This window comes from Neoarius graeffei, chromosome 14 (genome assembly GCF_027579695.1).
Source record: "Neoarius graeffei isolate fNeoGra1 chromosome 14, fNeoGra1.pri, whole genome shotgun sequence".
NCBI lineage: Eukaryota > Metazoa > Chordata > Actinopteri > Siluriformes > Ariidae > Neoarius > Neoarius graeffei.
Window position 1 is genome coordinate 53,728,948 of NC_083582.1, and position 26,343 is coordinate 53,755,290.

General features: G+C 38.5%; 1 protein-coding gene across 5 annotated transcripts in view; it reads right to left on the bottom strand.

Moving 5' to 3' along the window:
- The window catches only part of bahcc1b (BAH domain and coiled-coil containing 1b), a 444,689-nt gene extending 418,606 nt beyond the window's left edge, over positions 1 to 26,083 (bottom strand). For 2 of the 5 annotated variants that reach the window (XM_060940001.1, XM_060939995.1), the window contains exon 1: positions 5,985 to 6,530. The gene's annotated coding sequence lies outside the window, so the exon portion shown is untranslated. Of the gene's footprint in view, positions 1 to 5,984; positions 6,531 to 23,100; positions 23,140 to 23,320; positions 23,384 to 25,025; positions 25,262 to 25,986 lie in introns of those variants that run through there. The other 3 variants (XM_060940000.1, XM_060939997.1, XM_060939999.1) reach the window with 3 other exon arrangements.
- Positions 26,084 to 26,343: the final 260 nt, after the last annotated feature.

The following is a 26,343-nucleotide window of genomic DNA, read 5'->3' on the forward strand; positions in this document are numbered from 1 at the left end:
CCGTGGGATAAACACGGGAGCTGATTGGCTGCTACTTTGAGCCAATGGCGTGTTAGCTATCAGGCAACGAAACAAAACGGCGCGCGCTTCATTCAACCTTCCCAGTAGTGCTAAGTTGAGCTCAGTCGTAACCACATGTGTCTACGAGCAGCTTTAAAAATAAAAATAATAATAATAATAATAATAATAATAATAATAATAATAATAATAGCTGCGCATTAATTCATCAGGTAATTTAAAGATTTTTTTTCGCAATTGATTTTTAACAATCCTATTAAAAAAATCAGTTAATCAACTTGCTGAAAGGAAATTATGTGCACCCACAAATATTCATCATTTTTAATACCACGCTTTTATTTGTTCTTTGGTGAAAAATATAGTTGGTTTGGTTTAAAAACAGTTCTGATCAGAAGCATGAGGTAGGCTAACCTACATGGAAAAGAAAACTTTCAATGACCTGACAGAAGAAATGACAGCTGCCTATAGGTTCTTTGTACATATTAAAAATCTGTTGGTTTTAAGCATAAAAAGGGTTAAAATTTTCGAGCTTCAACCTGAAACGTGTTTGATTGGCTGGCATGTTGCCAGAACGGTGTCAATCACAGAGTGTAAACAAGGCTCTGATTGGCTGCTGGCCAGTCCGCACTGGGCTGCCTGAAAAAAGCAATTACTGGCCTTGCGGTTTCAAGGCGGCCCAAAGCTGCATGATGAAAGGAGATAAGAAGGGGCGGTTTCAAGGCCTCCCCTAGGCGAACCTAGCTGGCCCCAAAGCTAAAGGAGAGTCAAGAGTGACTTAATCAAAGGGAATACGGTAAAAAAAAAAAAAGGAGGAAATTACACGTTGTATTAAATATAGAGTCTAGATGCGCGGATTAATATAGCTTAATACAGCAGCAACATAATAAAGCGAGTAGACTCCATGGAAATTACTGAACCGAAAGGACAATATCGGGGAAAACGCGTTCACGAAAGCAATGGAGGCGAAAGAGCTGCCCTCAAAATAAATAAGTTGGAGCTGTTTTCTGTGGACTTTCTCGTCATTGTTTGTTTAGCTACTATAGCGTGTTTCCTATTTTAAAAAAACAAAAAACCGGATATTTCTTCACTGTAAGTGGTCTACATGGTGTTTGAGTTGGAGGTGAAGTAAAACTGAATGTCTCAGGACACGGTTTTACCTGTGAATTTGTGCAAAGGACCAGAGGACTCAAAAACAAAAGATGTAGCTCATTTATTATTATTATTATTATTATTATTATTATTATTATTATTATTATTATTATCAGTTCCAGTTGCTAGGCCTACTACGCTATATGTGTATATTGTACTAAAGCTGCATGACATGAAAACCCTACAGGCTGATGCAAACCTTAGGCTATATTAAATTGTAAATAAAAATTTAACAATATTTTTACAATTATCAATTTGGTTGTCCGGGCATTTTTTTTTATTTACTTTTCATTCTCTACGATTAAATAATCAACAGGCAAAACATTAAATAATAATAATAATAATAATAATAATAATAATAATAATAATAGTTTCCATGTGTGTTTAAGCGAGTTCATGAACAAATGTTGAATTAAAAGATTTTATATTAATTTCAACTCAGACTGAAATTTAAATAATAATAATAATAATAATAATAATAATAATAATAATAATAATAATAATAATACGAGTCATCTGCGAAATACTGAACATCCAAAAAGAAAATATAACACCAACATTACCACAAAATGATTTTATTAGTGACTGCATCATGTTAAGCACTGATTTCGGATTGTCTGGAGCATATGAGGCGATTGCTGTTTCCACTGTTCACTACAACAGCAGTGTGTTTTTGTGCTATGGATCTGAAAAGGCGACAGGCCTTAACGCTCTCTAACCCAACAAACTTGTAGAAACATAGCAATGGAGTTGCACGTAGTTACCTTGAATGTAAATGTTCGACCTATATGGCCATAAATGAGTACAAAAATTCCCCACGGTGAGTAAATGAAACACAAAGGTGATGTGGGATTAAATTCAGACGAACTTCTGAAATGTAAGCACATGCGGAAGGGTTCATACCAGTGACAAGAGCACTTCAATTTATGACTGTGACTTAAATGTTTGAGAGGTTTAAAAAAAAGAAAGAAAAAAAAACCTGGCTATTAAAATGCCTTTTAAAAATGTAATGACAATGGAACAATCAAATAAATAAATAAATAAATAAATAAATCTGTTCTGCAACTTAAGATGAACCTCTTTAAACATACATCTACATTTAATATATTTAGTGACACGGAAGACCCTTTTACTGCCCTTTATTGGTTTCTTTACGCAACCTGAAAGGTGGGTGTGGGGTTCGTGGTGTAACGTGCAACACACACACACACACACACACACACACACACACACACACACACACACACACACACACACAGAGAGAGAGAGAGAGAGAGAGAGAGAGAGAGAGAGAGAGCGCTCTCACAGTGCCAGCGCGAGCTACCCTGCTGTGGGACGCGGGGATAATTAATGCGGAGTGACTGATTGCTCTTGAAACAGACCAGTCCCACGAAGAGCATTGTCCACGATCGGTGGAGCGTCTCTGATTGACACTTTCCCTCCATCTCCCGGCCACATTCAAACTACCGGAACGGGCCGTTTGTCACCAGCGCGGGCCAAGACTGCTGCAGCAAGACCCCGTTATTGTTCTAGGCCGCAGTTTTAAACCGGTTTGAAGCAGGCCGTGTTCTCCCTGCTCCGCCTTTGGCAAGAATATTTCAAGCAAGACGCTCCAATTCCGTGTCTGATCTGATGCTGCTTGCATGTGCATACATGTCCATTAAAGAGTTTCATTTGAGCTCTATTTGATGAATTGTTCTGCAAAGTAAAGAGCATTACAGGCTGATAAAGAGTGATAATGAGCATTTTTATTTCATTACATTTTCATTTATTCTGATCTAACAGCAATGACTATAGGTTCCAAGAAAAAAACTCGATGATGATGATGATGATTATTATTATTATTATTATTATTATTATTATTATTATTATTTAATGTAGGCTACAATAGGCTACATGTATACTTTGTATCTCTAAAACATCAGCAAAATGATACAGAAAATTATTTACTTTCTAAGCCACTTTTAACCCTGTAGCATACGTACAATGTCGGGGAAATGTCCTTAAATAAGACTAATTTAGGCCATTTTATGACCCTGTGACCTCTCCCTCTCCCTCACGTAGCACAGGCAACCTACTCACCGGGTTATTTTCATTGCTCTGACCACTTGTTTTAGCCCCGCGCTATTCATCCGTGCACTGCACTCCAGACCAGTGCTGTATGTAAAATCATATCAGGATAGAAGAAACTTGGCATGTTAGGTGACTGTCACAACATTTCTCACTGAGCAAGTGTGGCAAGGACGCAGTTGCTGAGAATTAGGGCCCCGTGTTTTAATAAAATAAATAAACTAAACCAAAGCTGTGTCGTACCGTCGCCTCCTTTCACCCCAGCAGTGACAGCACTGTCAGGATGTACATATTTATTTCAACCGCCACCTCCTTTCACAAACGTGTCTGAGGCCAAAACGGATACATACAGCACGCAGCTGTACTCTTCTTTGGCGCTGATCGGACTAACTGCGCAAACTTTGAAAGTCATCTTATAGCCTAGTTGTCTAGTCTGAGAATGGAGATCGCAGTCTGCAGACAGAGCATATACGATAATGCAGTTACTGTGTAACAGAAAGAAAAGCCATTCGACAGAATATGCAGCCTATTACATGAAAGTGTTAGTTACCAATTTCTAAATATAAAGTGGAAACCTGGGCATCGAGGCTGTGCAGCGCTGCCATATTACACCACTTGACTTAATTGAATAAACATACGTGCCCACGAGGGAGGGCACTAAGTCCAATCAGTCCAATCGCCGTCTATAATTTCGAGGGAATGGCGTTTCCGCCGTGTTTAGTCCGGTACCACTGCGAGGTTATCAATAGGAAAACCCATCTGTGTCCAATTAAGGCAAGTATGGGCTCACTCCCATAAATGACACAAACCTCCCTCATTACGACCTGTTTTATTGAAAAAGCTAAAAGTCAAACTAAACGGGGGTAAAGAAGTGTAACAGAATACACCGGACATATGGGTCTCTGTTGGTTTGATTAAAGAAGACCTTCATTATCTTCTTTTCATTACTGTCGTGTGATAGACGAATCATCCGGGAAACCTGGCATGAAAGACAAACCGAGTCAAATAGGTTGTTTCAAGAATGCAAACGAGACAACTAGCCTCATCAGAAATGCAGAATATTTGTCATAAATACTCACTGAAAAAGTAGGGAAATGGAGAGAAACTGGGTTCGAGCCTCAACACGACTCTGTCCTAACGTCCTTGTTTGTTTGTTTTTCCTTCCACAAAGCGATTTATTAGGCTCCAAGCCAGATGGTTTAAAATAAGTCTTAATTACTATGGCTTACCTAGTGTAAGGTTTAAGAAAGGGCTGTAGTTTTAAACATTCAAGCAATTTTCCCTAAGAAAGCAGTGTATAACTGACGGTGCATTTACTATCTAGCATTGCTTCTAGAAGAGAGATTATACTTAAATTAAAATTTTAACACCACCTCTGTTTGCATTTTGTAGTCCTACTGTTTAGACTTTTTAGACAATTAATGCCTGCTTTGATTCGGTCTGTTTTGCGTCATCATAGATTCGAATTACGTACTAAATAATAAAAATATAACACTTTATGTAGATGAACGCAAATTTACAATAAAATTAAATTACACAGTAGAGGCTTTAATTCTCTGCCTTCTTTTCCATCCGTCTTTGAAAACGTGCAATAACGTCGTGGCGCAAAAATGCATATAAACTAGGCTAGCCAAAGCAATGATGAACATTTTACCATACATTATGGCGTCTTGCATCATGTGTTGTAAAACCTTAACATCCGTCTAATTCTAATAGTCGAAATTCCTACAAGCTAAACAACCTGCTGTTTAAAAGTGTGCACGTTTTGCATGCCGTTATCAATCAGTTAGTTGAGGCTTTAGAGGCCTAATATGAAAACACATGTTGGTGTTGGTTTGTGAGAGATTAACGACGGGTTTCTATCAGAAATGTACACGAACTCGTAGCGTTGTATGCTCCTAAAAATACCACTGGTGTTGTTATTATTATTATTACTATTAGCCTGTTATTCATTAGGACAAGTGTTTCGTGCCACAGTTATAGTGTTCTCGGTCTGTGAACAAAAACATCTCATATCTCACTGAGCTCAATTCGAAATGTCCAGAAAACATTCAGAATGCTGAAGGAAGCCAACAATACAAAATTAGGATTAGGCAAACAGAATTCATGTGCACGCTTCTTTATGAGGTCCAGACCACGAAGTGTTCGTGTTTTCTCGACTCATTAATTAACATTGCAAAATCAACAAGATTTCACACCCACATGTATGCAAAAGTGAAGCAAACTTTACCACAAATGCAGAATAAAGCTTGTATGTCTCTCAGGTTCACTCACAATACTGTTAAATTGAGTGCATTGGTCACTTGTAAGCATGCAAAAAAGCATTTATGGTTAAAGAATGGCATGTTGTGAAAGCCGGCCTAAAATATGTTAATATAAGCTACCAAATTCTATACACCGAGTATTTTTTAAGGAAAAAAAAGTCGTATACCACAGCAACATAATTCAAAATATACACATTGTATGCTTTCCAGTAAACTGACTTAAACATGTAGATAAATACACAAATAAATCTAATTTATAGGCTAGATCCCATCTATTTACCTAAATAAATTTCAGCGAAGCAGTTATTTATTTATTTATTTTGAATAGGTATTCAAGAAATATGCTAAGAAATAGAGTTTATTACAATCGTATAAATAACATAAAAGCGTAAGCACAGAACACTCTTCTCTGAAATAGCTATTTCACAGGCTAATCCTAGGCGAGGGCGATAAATCAAAATCTGAGGAGTAGAAAACACCTACCTATAAAAACGCCAATCCGGACAACAAATCTATTCTGAACAGGGACTGGCTATTGATTTACGCGGAATGGGGCAAAAAAAGAAAAAGAAAAAGAAGAAAACAACAAGCCAGTTCCGTACATTCAGGCCTTTGATAATGAAAAGACTTCTGAAGTTTCCCCGCTTTCATATATCGTGTTTCATGTATGTATATACCACCTTCAGAGTCGAAAATCCTAACTGTTTAAGAAAGAAGTTATTCAGTTTACGTTCTTGGCTTTACCCTTCAGGTCGAAAAAAAGACCACCTTTTGCATGGTCACTCTCTTCTAATTGCCAGTTAAAAGATGATCTGGGTTCTGTCTGCAGTTCCTGCTATAATGGAGATCAGTTTAGTGCACTGAGTAAATCCGCCCGAATAGAGCCTGCTGCATGACGCGTCCTTCTCTCCCACAATGCAGCTCAGTGACTGAAACTGAAAATTGATGAAGAGATGAGCACAATTTAACACATTTCTTTCTTTCTTTCTTTTTAATGTATGCCGAACAACCACTCCCTGACACACCTTGTAGCCTACTGTTATTCTTTTTTCCCTTGTAAGCTCGCGGTGTAGGAACAGGAGCTCTTAGGGTCTACAGGGGAAGCGACCCCCTCACAACCTCTCCGGGAAGAGCTTGGAAGCATTTATTCACTTCTGCTCCTCCATATTGGTGGAGGTTTTTGCCCCCTTTTAAAAGCCCCCACCTTACTCAAACGGATCACGGTCACTTTTTTTTTTTTTTCGCCAAATAAATCACGTGCAGAAATTCATCTCGAACACGCAGATCCTGCGAGCGGATCGTCACCTGACGCGCTTTTAAAGGCAGAAATGAGTGCGATCTTCCTGTTTGTTTACCTGAAACGTCATCCAAAAACAAATAACACAGACAGAAATGTTAGGACCATTTGCAAAAACAACACAAACACACCTTTTCGCTTCGACTGACTTTTACTTTTACCTTGGAGCAAAAAAAAAAAGAGAGAGAGAGAGAAGTGCATCCATTACAAGTAGCATCCTGAAATAAAATGCATGTCCATCTCTAGAGGTAGGTTAAAAACAAACCGTATATTTTTAAAACATCCAAAATAAGCTTTTTTTCCCTGAAAGCGAGGCGTATTTCCCCCATAAACCCCGGGAGCGAGTTGTAGCCCCGCCCTTTCCTTTAATGTCACTGTCCCACAGGCAATGACGTCACAACTTAACCCCTGCCTGTTCACTCAAATGCACAACTCAGGATGGGTTGTTTAGACCTGTTAATTTCACAGTTGTCTGTCAAATGACCACAGACAAATGCATCGGCCTATGTTCACAAAGTTAATTTGATTTTAAGATGTTATTTGATACGCTATATATTAGGAAAAAGATACTTTTATGATGAATTCATATTACAAGTGAAATGTGTTAAACTTGCTCCAATAAGCCAGAGAAGCTTTTTTTTTTAGTTGAAACTTTGTCCACAGAATACAGAGGTTAGCACAGTTGTCTGTCTAAACATACACAATTACAGTAATAAACTGGGAGTAAGATTAAATATACATGCAGGTTAAAAAAAAGTGATGTGCAAACAAATAAGCATAATTTTCATAATATTATACCCAATTACAACAATTTTGACTCCAAAATACATCTCAAAAATCAGTAGTTAATAGGGAGAATGTAGTACTTAGTGTTACTTCTATCCTTCTTTGGCACTTAAGCAGCCTCATTACTGCCAATGACCTAAACCAACCTCCAAAATATCTTTAGAAATGGCATCACTGTTGAGCCTGTAATGCCATAAGATGCAGAAATCATTAATGAAACAAATATTCTTCATGATTGTGTGTTTTGGGTGATTCCATGTTTGTTTCCCAAACATTGTGTGAATGTGAGGGGTTACAATACATGTGCCTCAGTATAATTAATACCATTGTCCTCGCTGAGTAAGGTTACAAGCAGCAATGGCGAAGTAAATGTTGGATTAGAAAAATGCCTTGTCCATACTACCACTATGTGTTATATTTTTAGATTTTGATAACTGTAGAGTACTTGTTTTTCTCTCTTTTGGTGTCTGAATGTAGCACTATGTGTGCCTATGTTGGCTTTTTGTTACATCATGAAATGAAACTTAGCACACTTTTACACAAACAGGCCAATTATAGACCATTCAAACATATGTTTGGTTTTAATCACACTGTTTCACGTCTATGTGTATGATGCCTGCAGTCCTAATGTCCATGTTGAAATTATTCACAAATGTAAGAGTTGGACATTTTAGGGTAATGCAGAATATCAAGCACTCTATCCACATTCACTGGATATGAGCAATCGTGCGCTCTGATTGGCTACTCTACTACTAGGCTATCAGCTCATATACTGTGAGTAGAGAAAAACAAAATGGCGGTGCATTTTGCTGAACCAACCGAGGACGAAATAAAAACTCTACTCGAAAACAAAACCCCCAAAATACAAAAAAACAGCAACAAAATATGGAATAAAAGTGTTTGATGGTAAGAACTTATCCTTTTTTTATTTTTCAAGAATTATTATTATAGCATTTTTCACAAATTGCTACTGTCATTTTGTCAGTTTGTTTACATCCTAAGTGGAAATTATTTTGTCGGACGTTTTGTATATAGTTTTTATTTATCAAATTTGCAAAAAATTAAAATTAAAATGCTCCATTTCTCAAAATCCAGTGAATGTGGATAGAATAAAACAGTTATTCCAGTCAATCTCACCGTACATGGCTTATCAGCTCATATATGACTTGATTTCATGGAATAACCGTTAAATGTATATTTTCAGCTCTTTAGCAATAAAGGTCATTTAAAAACTTTAAACATACAGGCCAATTAAAAGGCACCCAGTCTTCAATCCAATATAATAAATGATATATGTATGATTCAGGTCATGGTAGTAACATCGTGGTAAAGCTTGTACTGTGAAATGTTAGAATAATAAGATTTGAAACATTACTGCTTTCAATCTAGAACCATCTGCACTCAAATAAATTGAAAACTCCTAAAGGGTGACCTGGTGGCCAGAAAAGCAATAGTTATACATTAGAAGGTACAAACCTACACTATAGACCTGCCCTGGTCATAGGAATGAGCTCTGGATTGAGACAGGCCTATGCATACAGAGTACCTCTGGGAAAGCTACACTCCTCTCCATATTCCAAAGTGCTGAGAAATGCAAAAACCTGTCATGTCAGGTGCACCAAGAGAATAAAATATGGTGGCCTGCAATTTCTTGTGCAAGAACTAAATTTTTCTTTTAAACAAACAAACAAAAAGCCTTATGCTGTGAAAGCTCTACAAAAATTTGCACTGCAGTATTCTATAGATATAAACATGTTCATTGCTTTTTCAACTACTTTTGTATGTCAGGACATAAACATCGAGGCAAATTCACTGGAGGATATAATCTTAATAAACCCTTCTCCCTGTATTTTAGGTGTCTTTGGATCAAGGAGGGAAATGTCCCCAGTCACTATAATTCAAAAGCTATGACATATCAAAGGGAGCGAAGGGTCAGCGGAAATGAACATGTCTGAATTACATCTGTTCTTCATTCTAAGGAATAGGGCTTACATACATATGCATGAAGCATTAGATGCTAAATACAGACAAGAAAGCAAACAGAGACATCTCTTAAAAGCTCAGCGGCATTTGCTACAATTTTTTCCAGACTTTTCAAATAAAGCCTTTTTATTGCAGCTGTTAAATACAGCAGCTGGGAGCAAGAGACAAGGTCTGTATTGTGACCACCCGCCCAATTCTGACGCACTTGCTTTTTGCCCCAACTGCAAAAAAAAAAAAAAACCTGCCCTCCATACATCTGCAGTACCATCACATGGCAGGGCAGGCAGCTCATGTGATGCTGGAGCAGTAGCTTCTGTTGTTTGAGAGAAAAAACAGAAAATTTATCAGTACATCAGAACTCATCTGAAGACTCAGGGAGTATCTCAGTCAAGTGGTGGATCAGTTCAGGCAACAATAAAATGTCTCTTTTATGGACCTTTCCCTGCATCACACTTTTTTTTGCTGAATGTTGCCCATCAAAAAAAATCTCTCTCTCTCTCTCTCTATCTCTCTCACACACACACACACACACACACACACACACACACACACACACACACACACACACACACACACACACACAAACCTAGAAGTCGTAACTATGTTCCTTAAATGACCTCTGCCAAGATCTCAAGACCACATTAAAATTACTTTTGTTCAACAGTGTATTTGGATTTCTGTTTATCTTTCCAAGAATGCCTTTAAAACACGATCCAAACTATTGCGTATTATTTTACTGCATTTCAACAGTTAACCATGAAATTACAGTATTCTTTATAAAGGCCACTTTATGTGACAGCATTGATTGCATTACGTGATATGACATTAAATACATCCTGGTGGGGGTGAAATTATGGCTTTCATTGTGCCTTACTGTTCCCTGCAACAGGTGGTCTCTCCTTTAGATTAATTCCAAATCCTGGTGGCTGTTTTAGCGCTGAACAGGAAGCCCATGAGTGATATTTCATAGGCAAGGCTTATAAGGTACCTAGACACTGAGTTTTACTGGTTACAAAAGCAAACACTGGCTCGGCAAATAGAGCTTTCCAACACTACACACAAGTGCACACACACACACACACACACACACACACACACACACACACACACACACACACACACACACACACACACACGTACTTCTATCTTTGTGGGGACACTCGTTGACATAATGCATTCCCTCGCTGCTTACCTATCACAACTAAATGCCTAATCCCAACCCTTATCCTAACCCTTACCTAAACCTAATTCTAAACTGAACCCTAAAACTAAGTCTTAACCCTCAAACAGCCCTTTGAAGAAGTGAGGATCAGCCAAAATATCCTCACTTCCCAAAAATGTCCGAACTCTGCTGATAAAAAATGTATTCTGTTCCTCAATATGTAGCAAGTACAAGTACACACACACACACACACACACACACACACACACACACACACACACACAGCTACTCCATAACCTGACAATGTGAACTGGAGATAAAATTTTAGTACCCATGGTCATAACGTAGGAATATTGCAAGAGGCCCGAGGACATCAGTACATAAGCACGTGTGCACAACGCACGCACACACACACACACACACACACACACACACACACACACAAAGGGAAAAATACATGCAGACACATTTTATTTTCCTCCATTCTCATTTCTCAACAAATATTCACATAACTGTGACAATCCTGAAATGATTATTTCATTTTTCATTCGACTCTTCAGTTCCTCTTCAACACATTTATACTCTAAATCTACAGGTCAAAGGGTTACACAATGACCAATTTTAGTCCCTACTGCTAGAAGTAAAACATCACAGAAGAGAAAATACCCATGCAGGGTATCTCATGCTTGTTTGTGGGTAAAAAACAATACATAAATAAATAAAATTAAATAAATTTTAAAATGTGTAATAGGTTAAAAGTGAATGTAATATAAAAAAGTTTATTTATAGACGTCACCAATAAATATTCCACAATTGTTAAAGTATAATTAACACAATTAACATCTGACAATTAACACAGTTCAACACAAGCATTTTATAAATGCATGGATAATTCAAGCTCTTGCTTATGATAAATGATCACATTAAAATTATTACGATTTCAAGACATTTCAAAGACCTAATTCCAAAAGTTTGAAAAGAAAGAAAGAAAGTTTATTTGTATACCGATATTATTTTACTATAAAAAGGTTATAAAAGGTTGTAAACTGGAAAGCGGTTCCCACTGGTGATTAGTCTCTACATCTCTGGAGTGTGAAAGTAATTTACACGTAGTGTGTGTGCGCCAAATGCGCCTCACATTATCAGTGGTCGTGTAGTTGGTGACAGACGGGGTTTGAAGAAAAGCAGCTAAACTCGGGCGTGGAGTAATCACCCCTCTGCGGAGTTAGCCATCAATTCCGAGTTAAAGCCTATTTGCATCGAGACAAAGGGAGATCGCCCATCCATCACTGAGTTGAGGGTGAGCAGGAGGGGTAAACTAGTTCTCTTGCAAATAAAGCTGTTGTCCTCCTGGGTGCGTTTACATAGGTGTGAGCTGAACCTGCCAGAGACCCCCAGAGTATTTTTATTCTGAAATACCACTCTTTGGGATAAGCTACGGTTTAAAGACTCGGAAATATGACAAGTAGCCTATATAAGCTAAAAATTCATAATCCATAAAGCGCTTTTATTTATCCACATTTAATACAGGTCTATAGTAGGTTATGGCAAAAAAAAAAAAAAAGCACTTTTTTTTTACTACTGATCTTGCAACTGCTACACTTTTCTCTGTATTTCCTTTATTTGCAATTGCAGTTTACAATCAGCAGTTTTGCAGCTACTTCTTTTAAAAATCCCATACTGTTTTGTCTCGACTTAGCTACCGTGCACTGTCATGTGCATTAAGCCTACTGTCCTTTGAACCGTCGTGCTGCATGATCTGTTGCACTATAGTCTTGAACAAACGACATTTCCTCCTAATGTATATAGCCTGGATGAGTTATATAGGGAAATGACCATTTAAAAAGCCACAATAATAATAATAATAATAATAATAATAATAATAGGAGGAGGAAGAAGAAGAAGGAGATTATAAGCTGGTGGTGTTGGTGATTCAGTCACTAAAGCCACACACACACACACACACACACACACACTGCTTTTTGTAAATATGCAGGTTCCCCCTTAAATCTGCGCAATTACCGGTTGTAATTCCTCGTACCGATTTTTGTTCAGTCGGCCCGGGGCTCCCTCCTGCCGGTCCGACGGGTTTCCCCCTCCCCCCCCTACAGCACGGCGGGGTCTGCAGCGTGGAGGGGTGGAGGAGGAGAAGAAGGGGGAGATGGAGGAGTAGGGGGAGGGGAGAGGAGAGGAGTGGAGTGGAGGAGGGGGTTCCCTGCACGGTTCGGCTCAGAGCGCAGAGCTCGCGCTAAAAGCTAACTCGCTTTAAACCGGAGGAGAATGGCGACTCAGTGGAGCGCTACGGTCCTCGCTGAACTCCGCAGCAAAAGGAAGAGCGTGGATTGGCATCGAGAGAAAGAAGGCAGCGTGGACTCTGAGACTTCTAGTGTGTCGTGGTGGAAATATATCAGGAGGAAGCTTCTGCTGCAGGGGAAATTAATTCCACCAAAGAGGGGGAGGGTTGATTACCGGCGCTAAAGCGCTACTCTCGGGTTGTTGTTGTTGTTGTTGTTGTTGTTGTTTTTCCCCAACTCGGAAAGACAAGTAAATGGCTTATTAGACTATTATCGAGAACATGAGAATGAATATCGGCCTATCAGGCGCTGGTGCATGCGGTTTGGACTTGTTCTGTTAGGAGCCTGAATGCATATTTCGGCTACTGATAAATCAAAGCGCATTCTCTCTCTCTTCTCTCTCTACCTCCCTCCCTCTCCCTCTCTCTCTCTCTCTTCTCCCCCCAATGCCATGCTGCTGTTTAGGAGCCAACTACAGCCGCGGGAGATTTGGCGCGACTTTCAAATAATCGTTTTCTCAAAGGAGGACAGCAAACACACGAGACCCGTTTATTCCTCTTAAAAAGCAGGGTTTTCATCCGGGACCTTTTCTGCTCTGGGAATATGTTGGAGATTGCTTTACTAAGAGGTGGGATACAACTACAGTACTAACCTTAAATATAGGCCTATTCAGTAACTTAAGCTTATTTAATAATAATAATAATAATAATAATAATAATAATAATAATCATTATCATAATCCTGAATTACCTAATAATGTTAGTAGGATATAGTTTCAGTATGGCCTAAATTAAATTTAATAGGAAGAATTCAATAGAACAATTCAGGCTCATATGAACACATCGCCATTGGGTTTTTCAGCAACTAACCAGCATATGTTTATGTTCAATATCCTATAATACGAACAAATATAGCCACATGTACTCTAACATTCGAAGGCCTCTTACTTGTGTGATTTACTGTGCGGTCACATAACAGCGTTATAGTTTAATTCGGCACTATTTAGAGAGTGCGAATTACTGTGTGTGTGTGTGTGTGTGTGTGTGTGTGTGTGTGTGTGTGTGTGTGTGTGTGTGTAAGTAAAGAGAGCTCCTAGTTAACGAATGCACCACATATATAAGCATGTAGGTGTCTAATGCTTCAGTAGTATGCACAGAAATGACTGTAATAAAATATAATATGTTGCTATAAATTTTCCTTTCATTTAACTGTGACAAAGGAATTTCAGATCTCCACAAAATGTAACAGGAATGCTACTTTTAAAGACGCGTGTCCGTTTTATAGGAGATTCGTGAAATATTGCAATCCAAACTTACAATTAATTTTCCATAATTGTGAAATGAACTGGTTTTGTCCAAATCAGTTTCACAAAATGCTGTGTTCCTACTGAACATGAATTTGAAGTAGATACGTTTATTGCATTCACTTGCTCGTATATTCAGCAGGGAGAACACAGGGCATGCTTGTTACACAGTGACTTTAGCTTCTTCCATTTTTTGAATATGGATAAAAAAAATAAAATCTGGATGAAGTGTATTTTAGTTCGGTGATTAGTTTTGTTATTTGGATGAGGTTCACGTGTTATGGTGTGTGTTCAGTGTCCTAAGCAGAGCAGCGGTGCAGATCAACACACACCGTGTGGAACAGTGCGAATACACACCAAGCCATTTTCATTGAGCTATTTGTGACTTCTTCTTCTTGTTTTCTTTTTAAGAAAAAAAAAATGGGACGCAAAAGGAAGAAGAAAATTTAAATAGGCTGTTAAGAAAAAACAACCTCGAAGTATAAATAAGCAGTTTGTGCAAACGCAGTAGGCTTCATCATATTTAAAATTCAATATCCTGTAATATTAAAACAATTATTCAAAACATACTTTCATATGCTATATAATTATTAACAATTACATTTAACCCTAGCTTTGTCTTATTAAGCATGCTCATGCTGTATTTTGATTAGGATTTCTGTGTTCTGATGAAACACATTCTGTGAAAAGACAGTAATGTGTAACTCTTTAATTTCAGTCTAGCAATGACTTCTCTAAGACAAGCCTGATGAGCCATTAGGACAAAAATTGTGATAAACTAGGCTACATATACAAATGTAAACAGCTTTTATTGGCAAGTACATGCTTTAAAAAAGGGTGGTTCTTTTTGGGTTCACTGAAAAATTAAGCATTCTCCTAAAGAGGTTCTAGTTATAACCCTTTCTGAGAGGGAAACACTCTGTATTAGGGTTATACATATAAAATTTTAAGGGTTCTTCCAGAGAGACAGTTTTCTAAGAGTGTAGGCTTATGTCTGGCAAAAATTAGCTCCGATAATGCAACAATAATGACAATTATTAAAATATCAATTTTATTATATTTATTATAATAATGAACATTATTCTTATTATTATTGCTGTTTTCGCATTCTGCACACACACACACACACACTATTGAGTTTTGTGAGTGTAGTTAAGCAGAACAGTCGGGGCCGCAGTGCAGCATCGTGTGTGTGAACTTAATTCAAGATGACTCGAGCAGGAGGGGGAGCTTTGCACTGTGAGCATGAGCACGCCGATACTAACACAGCCAATAATCCTGAAGGAAAAGACCAAACGCAAAGTAAATCAACAGTAGCTGCATTAATTATATTATTAGACCTTGTCATCTTTAATATAAAATTCCAACACGGTTTGATCTTCTACAATCTTTCCTGCTTGTCCAACTGAACGTTTCCTTTACCAAACTCTTGCAGTGCATCACGAGAAAAAGGCGAGTTTAACACGTGGCTGCTAAAACAGAAGTGTGAGAAGAGCTGGGCTATAGATGAATGATTTGCAAGAACGCATGTGGATTACATGTTACCTAATGTGGACTCAATATTGTCCTGGTTGGAACAGACCATGTCCATATATATATATATATATATATATATATATATATATATATATATATATATATATATATATATATATATATAAGCCATTTCTACCACGACATACCACAAATAAGGAATAAACTTGTGTTTAAAAAATTATTAAACTTTTCTTTAAAAAAAAACCCTTTTTGTTGCGTTTTTCTTCTTGTTGTATCATACAATATCCCTCACTTTGTTGACATTTTTCACGGCTTTCACACAGAATTTGGAGACAACCTGTTGTTCCTGTTTTCCAGGCATACAGTGATGTGCACAAAATGATCCTGAATGCTCTTCATCTGTAAACATTTTAGTGCAGGGTTAGATATTATTTTAGAATGCACCTTAGGAACACAGGGAATGATTATTTATTAGGCCAGGTTTATGACTTATTTACATTTTTTTCCATATAGCCTATTATTCACTGCACTATCTAGAATGGGATTTATATACATGAAACATTATACATTGAAATACTAATTCTCATTCATACAGCTAGATATCCCATAATATAGAGCAAAATGTGGAAGACAAGAAACTAATCTGAATTTATGCAGAAATTATCACACACACACACCACAGTTTCTAAATACTGCATGCACAGCACACCTACACACACACACACACACACACACACACACACACACACACATATATATATATATATATATATATATATATATATATATATATATATATATATATATATATATATGTGTGTGTGTGTGTGTGTGTGTGTATACACACACTTTGCGAAAGTCTTAGGCACCCTATTTTTTAATACAAACTTTATAAATTTTTTTATGACTTATACATTATCCAGTCAGTAATAAAATAAAACATTAGTTTTCCAGCACAGCAAAAATGTGACAGAAAAATGTTTCTATGTCAGTAAAGAAAGCACCATATTATGTAAAAGACCACTTTTCAGACAAAAAAAAAGCATAATGGAGGCTACTGGGTTTTGCTGCAAAAATAAGAAGCAAGTGTGACAGTCAAAGTCTGGAGAAGAACTGTGTCTGGTTCTCTAGATACTTACAGCTCATGTCCTGATCAAACTGCAAAAACTGTACCTAATACTACTATATTTTTAATCAAAGGGTCGTCACATTAAATACTGACTTCATTTTATTCATTTCATTGATTACTCTTTATTGCTCTTTATAGTATTTTTTATGTAGAAACATTGAAATTATTTTTGAAGGAATCATTGATCTATAGCATTTCTTTGCACGATAGATAGATAGATAGATAGATAGATAGATAGATAGATAGATAGATAGATAGATAGATAGATGTGTTGAATTGTAGAGACACATTGCAGCTCCAATTATATATAAAGCAGTGAAGCCACTGAATATAAAATGTCATGAGTTCAAGGCTATTCCCTGGATTTGCCTACTGCTTGGCCATGGACAGAGCTGCAGTCAACGTGGTCCGAACAGTCCAACACACCCATAATTGATAAAAGCTCGTAGAATAAGAGCAGATTAAACGTCAGTGATTGAGGCTGTTTATAGGAGGTGGGCTGAGTGCACAGTGAAGTGTCTCGTCCCCTGCTGCAGCCGCAGAACACACGGCACTGTTCTGTTCTGCTGGAAGGTCCATCAAACCCCAGCGAGAAACACTGTGGAGGCACAACACAAGATGTGGGCCGCCAGGAATTTGGGCTGTACGTCGGTCATATGCACAAAACCTTTATTTAGTCATCCTTTTTCTAGCCGAAGTTGGCTACAAAATAATAGTTCTTGTGCCTAAATACAACTACATTTTTGTATAAACAGAACGTGTTGTTTTTTTTAGACTCTTGTGCAAACCATGTAAGCTTCCCATACAACCTGCATGGTGAGATGAGATGAGATGAGAAGTCCCAAAGACCCAAAATAAACTGAAAACATGGGCACTGGTAAAACTCTTAAGGGTGGTGGACGAGTGAGGAAATTGCAGGTTGGTATGAAGGGAAATTTACGCCGAATCTAAAAACATTTGCATTTGAAACACTTTTTCTAAAGAATTTTATGGTTCTTGCTGAGCGCAAATAAATAACATGGCAGAGATACAGGGCTTTCATTTGGAAATGATTTAACAAACACATAGAGCTGACCGTTTCACAGAGCATTCCCAGGTCTTTTTGATCAAGCTGCATTTTGCCAAAAAAAAAAAAGAAAATCCTTCCAGGCGAAAGACAAACATTGTGGTTGTTGGACTCCGTTTTGCCGAAGTGCTGCTCATTTAGATGAACCGAAAAACAAAACACTGTTCCACTCCGACAGAGCTCAGTTTAACAGTCGCTCTACCTTTTTTAAGCAGGACATGGATACGTTTTGTGGTCAACTTCGTTTAGCTGTTCAAAGCTTTAGCCTACGGCCGAAGTGCTCATGTGACATTTTGCTCGTAGAAAGTGCTAATCTTTTATAATTGACAGTCGGGACAAAAGTTAAGCTGCTACCTTCAAAACCACATACTGCAGCACTAATATAATATATCAAAAGTGGTGGCATACTATTGGACTCTGTGTGTGTGTGTGTGTGTGTGTGTGTGGACTGAGCGGATATAAGCTACAAAGGTATAATATAGGGCGTCGTTTGATCGAATAAAAGCATGCACGTGGTTTTTTAAAATAAGTTTTATAAGTTCTATATTTCTACATTCATTCATTCATTCTCAGTAAGAGCTTTATCTTGGTACTGATCGCAGTGGATCTGGAACCTATCTGGTTAACACTGGACCTGAGGTGGGAACACACCCCGGAAGAGACTATTTAGATGTGGATTTTATGTTCTAAATATAAAGGGGTTATCTTTGACAACTTCTTGACGATCCTAATCGTCCAGAATAAGTAATTTCAAAATCGACAAGGTTTCAAAATTCATCTTAAACGGTATAAACGGTACTGTTTATCTAATATTCATTCATTCATCCATTTGTACACACACACACACACACACACACACACACACACACACACAGAGTACTGCTGTTGAGTAAAGTTGCCTTCAAAAATAATTAAGTCGATTATTTCTAAATGTAAAAAATACCATACAGAACAGTAAACAGTACTCAATGAAACAAAGACAATATTTGATGTGATGACTCTTTGCTGGGGGAAAAAAAAGTTAGTAGTGTCACTGTGTGCAGTTTTATAAGGAAATGTGCTGTAAGTTTTACTGAGCATGTTGCAGAACCAGAGAGTTTTTCTGGAGACTTTGACAGTCACATTCGCTTCTTATTTTTACAGCAAAACCCAGCAGCCTTCATTGTATTTTTGTCTGAAAAGTGTCTCTTATGTAATACGGTGCTTTCTTTACTGGCATGCAAACTTTTTTCTGTAACATTTAATTTTGTGCTGGAAAACTAATTAAGATAATGAAGATGTAAGATTTTAAAAAAACATATACACCAAAGTTGTATTTGTAAAAATAGAGTGCCGAAGACTGCACATAACTCTGTGTGTGTGTGTGTGTATATATGTGTGTGTGTGTGTGTGTGTTACATGCAACCTGTGTTGTTTGATGATTGATGATTGATGACCGGTGATGAATCAAGGCAGTCATATTTCATGCAGTGTGATTGTCTTTGCTGTTGCCCTGTGTCTATTTTTCTCTTTTGTGACATTCCTCTGCCATTCAGACTGCAGAAGCCCAGTATGGAGGATATATCTCTGTATCTAATTTATGCTGGGCTGGATTCCCACTTCAGACCCTTGTATTTAATCCGACTACAAATGCTTTGACAGTAATAAAAGTGTTTTTGCAAAATATGAGCACATGTGAGTCCGTTTCCGCTTTTGATAAACTACAGTTTATTCTATTTATATGATAACAAATTCCAAATATCGATATTTAATCATTCATTTATTTACTCTCTTTTTAAAATGTAATGTTTTTGTTTAGGTCATTATTTACTTGCCAGCACATATGGCATTACATGTCATGGATTTCATTGATTGAGATAGCCTGGGAGCCTAGTAATTCCTGATTGCTTTAACATGGCCGATTATGAATAAAGACATTTGCACAATTTCCAAGGTGAAAAAAAAATCATATTAATAATGCCAAAAAAAAGTAAAATAGAAATGTCTCACACAATTGTTTAAAATATCTTAGTCAGTCAGTGCAATGGTCCTGTCGTGCTGATATTATTGTGATTAAGAAATTCCATCATCAGCTCCTCCTTAACAGCTGGTGAGGTAGATGGCCAGGCCTGTGATTTGAGGGGCTCTGGGCTAAACTGGGCTCTGTGGGCTCTGTGGGTCTCAGACAATACCCCACTGACATGTAGGCTACCGGGCATATCTGAAGTCTCAACCCCCTTCCTCTGCTCTTTGGTCTGGTTGCTCTACCTCCAGTGGCCCATGGCTATGACTAGCAGACAGAGACACAGGAGATTTCAGTGGAAAAGCTCTCCCTCCCTCTCTCCTGCTCTTTCACACTCTCAGTGAGGAATGAGTATTGAATAGGGGTGGGACGAAGAGTTTGAGAGCGCAGGATCTGTGGGGGTAGGGAGGAGCTGGATTGGTGCTTATTTAATTGGCTGTCAGACCTCCTGGAGTTTCAGCATTTCTACAAAATAGGATGAGCCCCCTCCCTTACACACACTTACCCCCAGCATCTTTTCCAACTAATGTAATTATGATTCCTGGGGTTGTATCATAGTGTATCGACTCTATATGCAATGAATATAGAACAGGGAAGTCAAGAATACAGCAAACCTGAGTTCAACCCAGTCTGACTTAAGCAATATGGTATTTATGGCAAGTGGAAATGCTATTGTCATTTGAAGTGGTTTCATGGCTACTGTCTTCATCCTAAGGCCATTGAAAATATTTCTAAACCAGAAAGGCTGTATCTCCAATGTGCACATAGGTGTCTTGTGGACTGCATGTTTTGTGCTAGTGGGGGAGCCAATGTAGAGATAATGGGCCATGACACGACAACATACAACATTCCTAAGATGGGTTCTTTAAATGTGTCTTTTCTATTTAGGTTCACCGCCTTTAAAAAGTGTGAGAATATTTACCTTTTTAATAATAAAGTCAGTTATACCAAGCTGTTGCAAAAGATGATTTCTCCTGTCTCTTGAACATCCCAGAAGTTTGTGGCACTAGATGCCACAGATCTTTATCTCTTATACCTTTCAATCTGTCTCCTCTTATAGCAGCTCAATATGGTTGAGGTCAGATGCTTGGGCAGGCAATTCCCTGATAAACAGCACTGCCTTTTTCCTCTCCAAAATTCTCCTGTACAGCTTTGGGGTGTAGTTGGGGTCAGTGAAGCATTTTACATAAAGAAATGATTAAATTATATGCATTAGCCAGTTGCTTATATAGTTAATTATTTGTATTTTTGATTTAGTTTTTATTTCCTGTAATTTAATTTAAATAATTAGCCAGGAATTTTATAATATTATTCATAATACCTCTGTGGAAAAAGACGCTTTAGTAGGTTTCAGAATTTTTAAAACCAGAATCAGGATGGTGCCCTGGAACTAGATTACACACACACACACACACACATATATATATATATATATATGTGTGTGTGTGTGTGTGTGTGTAATCTAGTATATATAGTATACTATAGTATATATATATATATATAGGGCGGCACGGTGGTGTAGTGGTTAGCGCTGTCGCCTCACAGCAAGAAGGTCCTGGGTTCGAGCCCCGGGGCCGGCGAGGGCCTTTCTGTGTGGAGTTTGCATGTTCTCCCCGTGTCCGCGTGGGTTTCCTCCGGGTGCTCCGGTTTCCCCCACAGTCCAAAGACATGCAGGTTAGGTTAACTGGTGACTCTAAATTACCCGTAGGTGTGAATGTGAGTGTGAATGGTTGTCTGTGTCTATGTGTCAGCCCTGTGATGACCTGGCGACTTGTCCAGGGTGTACCCCGCCTTTCGCCCGTAGTCAGCTGGGATAGGCTCCAGCTTGCCTGCGACCCTGTAGAAGGATAAAGCTGCTAGAGATAATGAGATGATATATATATGGTGGGCCAAAAGTAGGTAGACTTTATTTATTTATTTATTTTGTATTGAGTACTGATTGAGTCATGTTTAGTCTCTTAGGTGCTTGAAATGTCCTCCATTAACGTTCTGGGAACCTATCCCCCACACTGTCACACAGTAACATAGAAATTTGACAGAGGAATAATGAATAAATACTGTATACCTACCTTTGGCCCATCCTGTGTATATATATATATATATGAGGGAGGTTTCTGTGTTTACACTACAGATTTCTATTTTAAAACACAAATGGGTTTTACTTCATATGCAATTACGGTATAACTCTCTTACCATCCCAGCACAAAGCTGAATATCATCATTACTCTAATCTCAAAAACTAGTTTAGACGACATGAGTGAAGCAATTGTTTTCCCCTAGCACAGTTAAATGTATTGTAATGGACCTTAAACCCTCATCTTTTCATAGTGTTATGAGATGCAGGCTCACAGGGTGGGGGCTCACGAGGAGGCAGAATATATTTCCACGGAAGGTTCTTTAAGCTCTGTCACACACATCCCAAATAAAGGGTTGAAAAACTCCTGCCTCTGAAGTGCTGTAAAAGATCAAGTGGGGGGGGGGGGGGGGGGGGGGGGCAGGTGTGTCAGCCCAGAGGAAGGCAGGGCTTTGGAGAGAGGACTGGGGTCCTTCTTGGAGGAAGACAGGGACTAAGAGGGGGAAGGGTGCAGGTAAGGTTAGCTGTTGTTTCTGCAGCTTCAAACTCATGCAAAATTTTCAGATCATTTAAAAAAGTAGGGAAGGTATGATGGCATGGCAGAACATTTAAAAGGCATAAGGTGGAAAGTTATGTATGTGTGTTTGTGTGTCCTCAGTATCCTGTGTTGAATAAGTGTATGTGGAAGGTTGTGTGTGCCAGAGGGAGCACATCCAGGGCTAAGGATGGACAAACCAGATGTTGGAGCAGAAGGGGAGGGGCTGAGCAAGGTCATGCATGCTGGCTCTCTTGTCCTTTGAATCCCTCAGCGTTTAGCCTCATCTCATTCTCATTCCGTACCCTCTCCACCTCCTGTACACACTGGGTGGTGTGTATGAGTGTGTGTGCTGCACTTCAACATACACGGCATCCAGAGTTACATGTGCATGTGAGGGCATGTGTTCGTGAGTGGTGTCTGTTCAGCTGTTCTAGTTGATCGTGATCTATTTACTGAGTGGTTGCTCACAGTCAGGTTAGAAGAATGGGCTGTGTAATCGAACCTTTCCTACAGAAAAAAAACAGGAATTTTAAAATGAAAAGGACTATTTTCTATGAAGGAAAACTGAAATAAACATGGGTTCGAAGTCACTGGAACAACATGGGGGGGGGGGGGGGGGGAATCCAGACTAAGTTTATGTATGGAAGTCAGACGTGTGAAGGTTTTACTGTTCGACTGTTAGACATACCAGAGCTTTGAAGACGCCATCTGCTGGTGTGATAGCGCATTGCAGCCTTATCAAACTTGATCTCTAGATGAAAAAAAAAAATGTTAGTAAATTTGAATTTGTTTCTCGGCTCTCCCAAAATCCTTAATCTACCAGACAGTGAGGAGAATGTGTTGGTTGTCACAGGATGAAGGGGTCATCCCATACTCAGGAAAGAGAATAGACTATTTACAGGGCTAGATATAATGTAAATGAACAAGGTATATTTTCACCCTAACCAGACCACATGCACCATGCAAATCAGAAGGAAAATAAACCAAATGACTTTATGAGGAAGGTACACACATGGGTGTGTTGCTGCAATCACACCTTGAACTAATTTGGACAAAATTATCATTCCTTTTGGTTGCTTGTGTGTGTGTGTGTGTGTGTGTGTGTGTGTGTGTGTGTGTGTGTGTGTGTGTGTGTGTGTGTGTGTGTGTGTGTGTGTGTGTGTGTTTGAGGGGATGGGGGTTGTTGGGTTGAGGTGGGGGGCTTTAGGTTCAGCTTAAATAGATAATGGGGCTTTTGCTCCCAGACTCTGCAGAATCAAGTCAATAATACTCAATAAAAATATTCACCCTCATGATCGGCATTTCTTCCTTTTAGTAGGTATGCTTATGGTGTTAGCACTTAAAATAGACCACGTTCATCTCATTCGGACAAACCTAAAACCTGAAAGCCTAGCTGGATATAATGTTTAAAAAGCTAATTTAGAAAGACCTGGTTGAGTTGAGATACAAAAGCTAACCACCCTCATTTAGATACAGCACCAATAGATCTTACAGTTATTTACAGAGGATATACAAAAAAATGTTAACTATAAGAAGTTGTAGGTTCTTCTTTTCGTATTGGATGTACATGTCTTAAAGGAGGGTGTCTCTATATAACTTAAAGGCAGAGCTTAGCAGTAAACGGTAACACCTGCTGTATGTATAATTCATACAAGACACACCAGGTGCACATGCACAGACACACATGCATACATGCATATAGGGAAGATGCAAACATCTGCAAGGGATTTGTACTGTGAATTGATACCTAATCATAAATAACGCGAACATTCAAAACTCATTTGGTTGGCTGGCAGTGACCTCGAAAGGGTTGAGGTTTCTTAAATGGAACAGAGGGGTATAAATAAGGGAGGGGGAGGGTGGGGGATGCTCAAAGCAGAGCTGAGTGACTCCAAATGAAATGGAAGATGATCTTTATATGGCAGCTGGTTTGTATAGTATGAAGGGAAGCACCACTTCATAAAGGCAATCATGAGAATTTGGAGCTGATTTTGAACAGCTGCTACAGTTTCTATCCAATTAAAGATTGTGCTGGACCTGCCATGGAAAATTAGAAAGTTATCTGTTAGTCATTAAAACGATGGACAGGAGGCATCACTTATATATATGAAGGTAAGTCAAAAAGTTTTAAGACAAATTGAAAAAAAAAATATTTATTTATGAAAATAACAAAGCTATTTCTTTACATATCCTCCATTTAAGTCTAAACACTTCTCCAAGTGGTGTTTCCATCGGAGAATTCCTTCTTTGTAGAATTCTGGGGGATGTCTTTCACACCTTTTTAAATTATAACATCTGGCTTAGAACTTTTTGACTTACCCTTATATATATATATATATATATATATATATATGTGTGTGTGTGTGTGTGTGTGTGTGTGTGTGTCGCCTCACAGCAAGAAGGTCCTGGGTTCGAGCCCTGCGGCTGACAGGGGCCTTTCTGTGTGGAGTTGTTCTCCCCATGCCTGCGTGGGTTTCCTCTGGGTGCTCTGGTTTCTGCCACAGTCCAAAGGCATGCAGGTTAGGCTAATTAGTGGCCCTAAATTGACCGTAGGTGTGAATGTGAGTGTGAATGGTTGTCTGTGTCTATATGTGTCAGACCTGTGATGATCTGGCGACTTGTCCAGGGTGTACCCCGCCCACCTCTCACCCATAGTCAGCTGGGATAGGCTCCAGCTTGCCTGCGACCCTGTAGGACAGGATAAGTGGCTACAGATAATGGACGTATATAAAGCAAAATTGTCCCAGTCCCCATTTGTCAACAAGTATGTATTCAGAAGTTGGTCTCAGAGGAAGGGAAGTTAAAATTGTGAACATTTGTTTCCTTGGGGGCTGAATATATACCCATGCTTGTGTGTATTCAAGTTTCCAAGTAGTTCTGAAGGTTTGTATGGAGCACTGTTTGTTCATCCAGACAACAGCAACGCAAGTGATCTCGTCTAATCCAGTTCTCTAATTAAAAAATATATTTAAAAATATGTCATACAAAATATTACATTTAGCAAAGAAACCACTTTTAAAATTTCTGAAGTCAAAATCAAACAAGATGACCTGCAAATAGCCCACATTATATCAATAGCTTTTGTTCTTTCAGTTCACATTGTTTAATTCACACACATTCATCTGGTTTTATGACCTTAAGCCTTCATACACTTATTGTTCTTGTAATTCCTTATTTATTTATGTATTACAAGCTGACTGTATTACATCTAGAGACCCTTTTTTATAACTGAGGACTAAAAATGCTTTATGATAGTTTGGGTTTTCTTACCGCAAAAATAATATTACACATCTTTAAACAATCTGATAATTACAAGCCTTGGACTGAATGATAGAAAGCTTTCTGCAATCTTACTCATTTCTTCTTCATATAATTGCCTCAGACTTGGAAACAGAGTCATCATCAAAGCGCCTTTCTTGTCGAGCATTTAGGCAGGTATCTCATGGGGCAGCAGTCATCATATTCCCATGGATATTTCAGTTCAGCCTGGCTTGTGTGGGTTTAAATATTTTGACAAAATGTTCTTTAATCTGAATCAGCTTGTTTATGTTCTCGCCTCAGCAAAGGGAAACATACAAGAGGGGTTGCTTTGACGAGATTGCATGTGTTTCTTATCAAGCCATACAGACACACACATGTCCGAACCGTTCAGTGACAAGGGGCCCGTGCAGCCACAGGAGGCCCAGAAATCACTGCTCCCTCTGCCTGCGA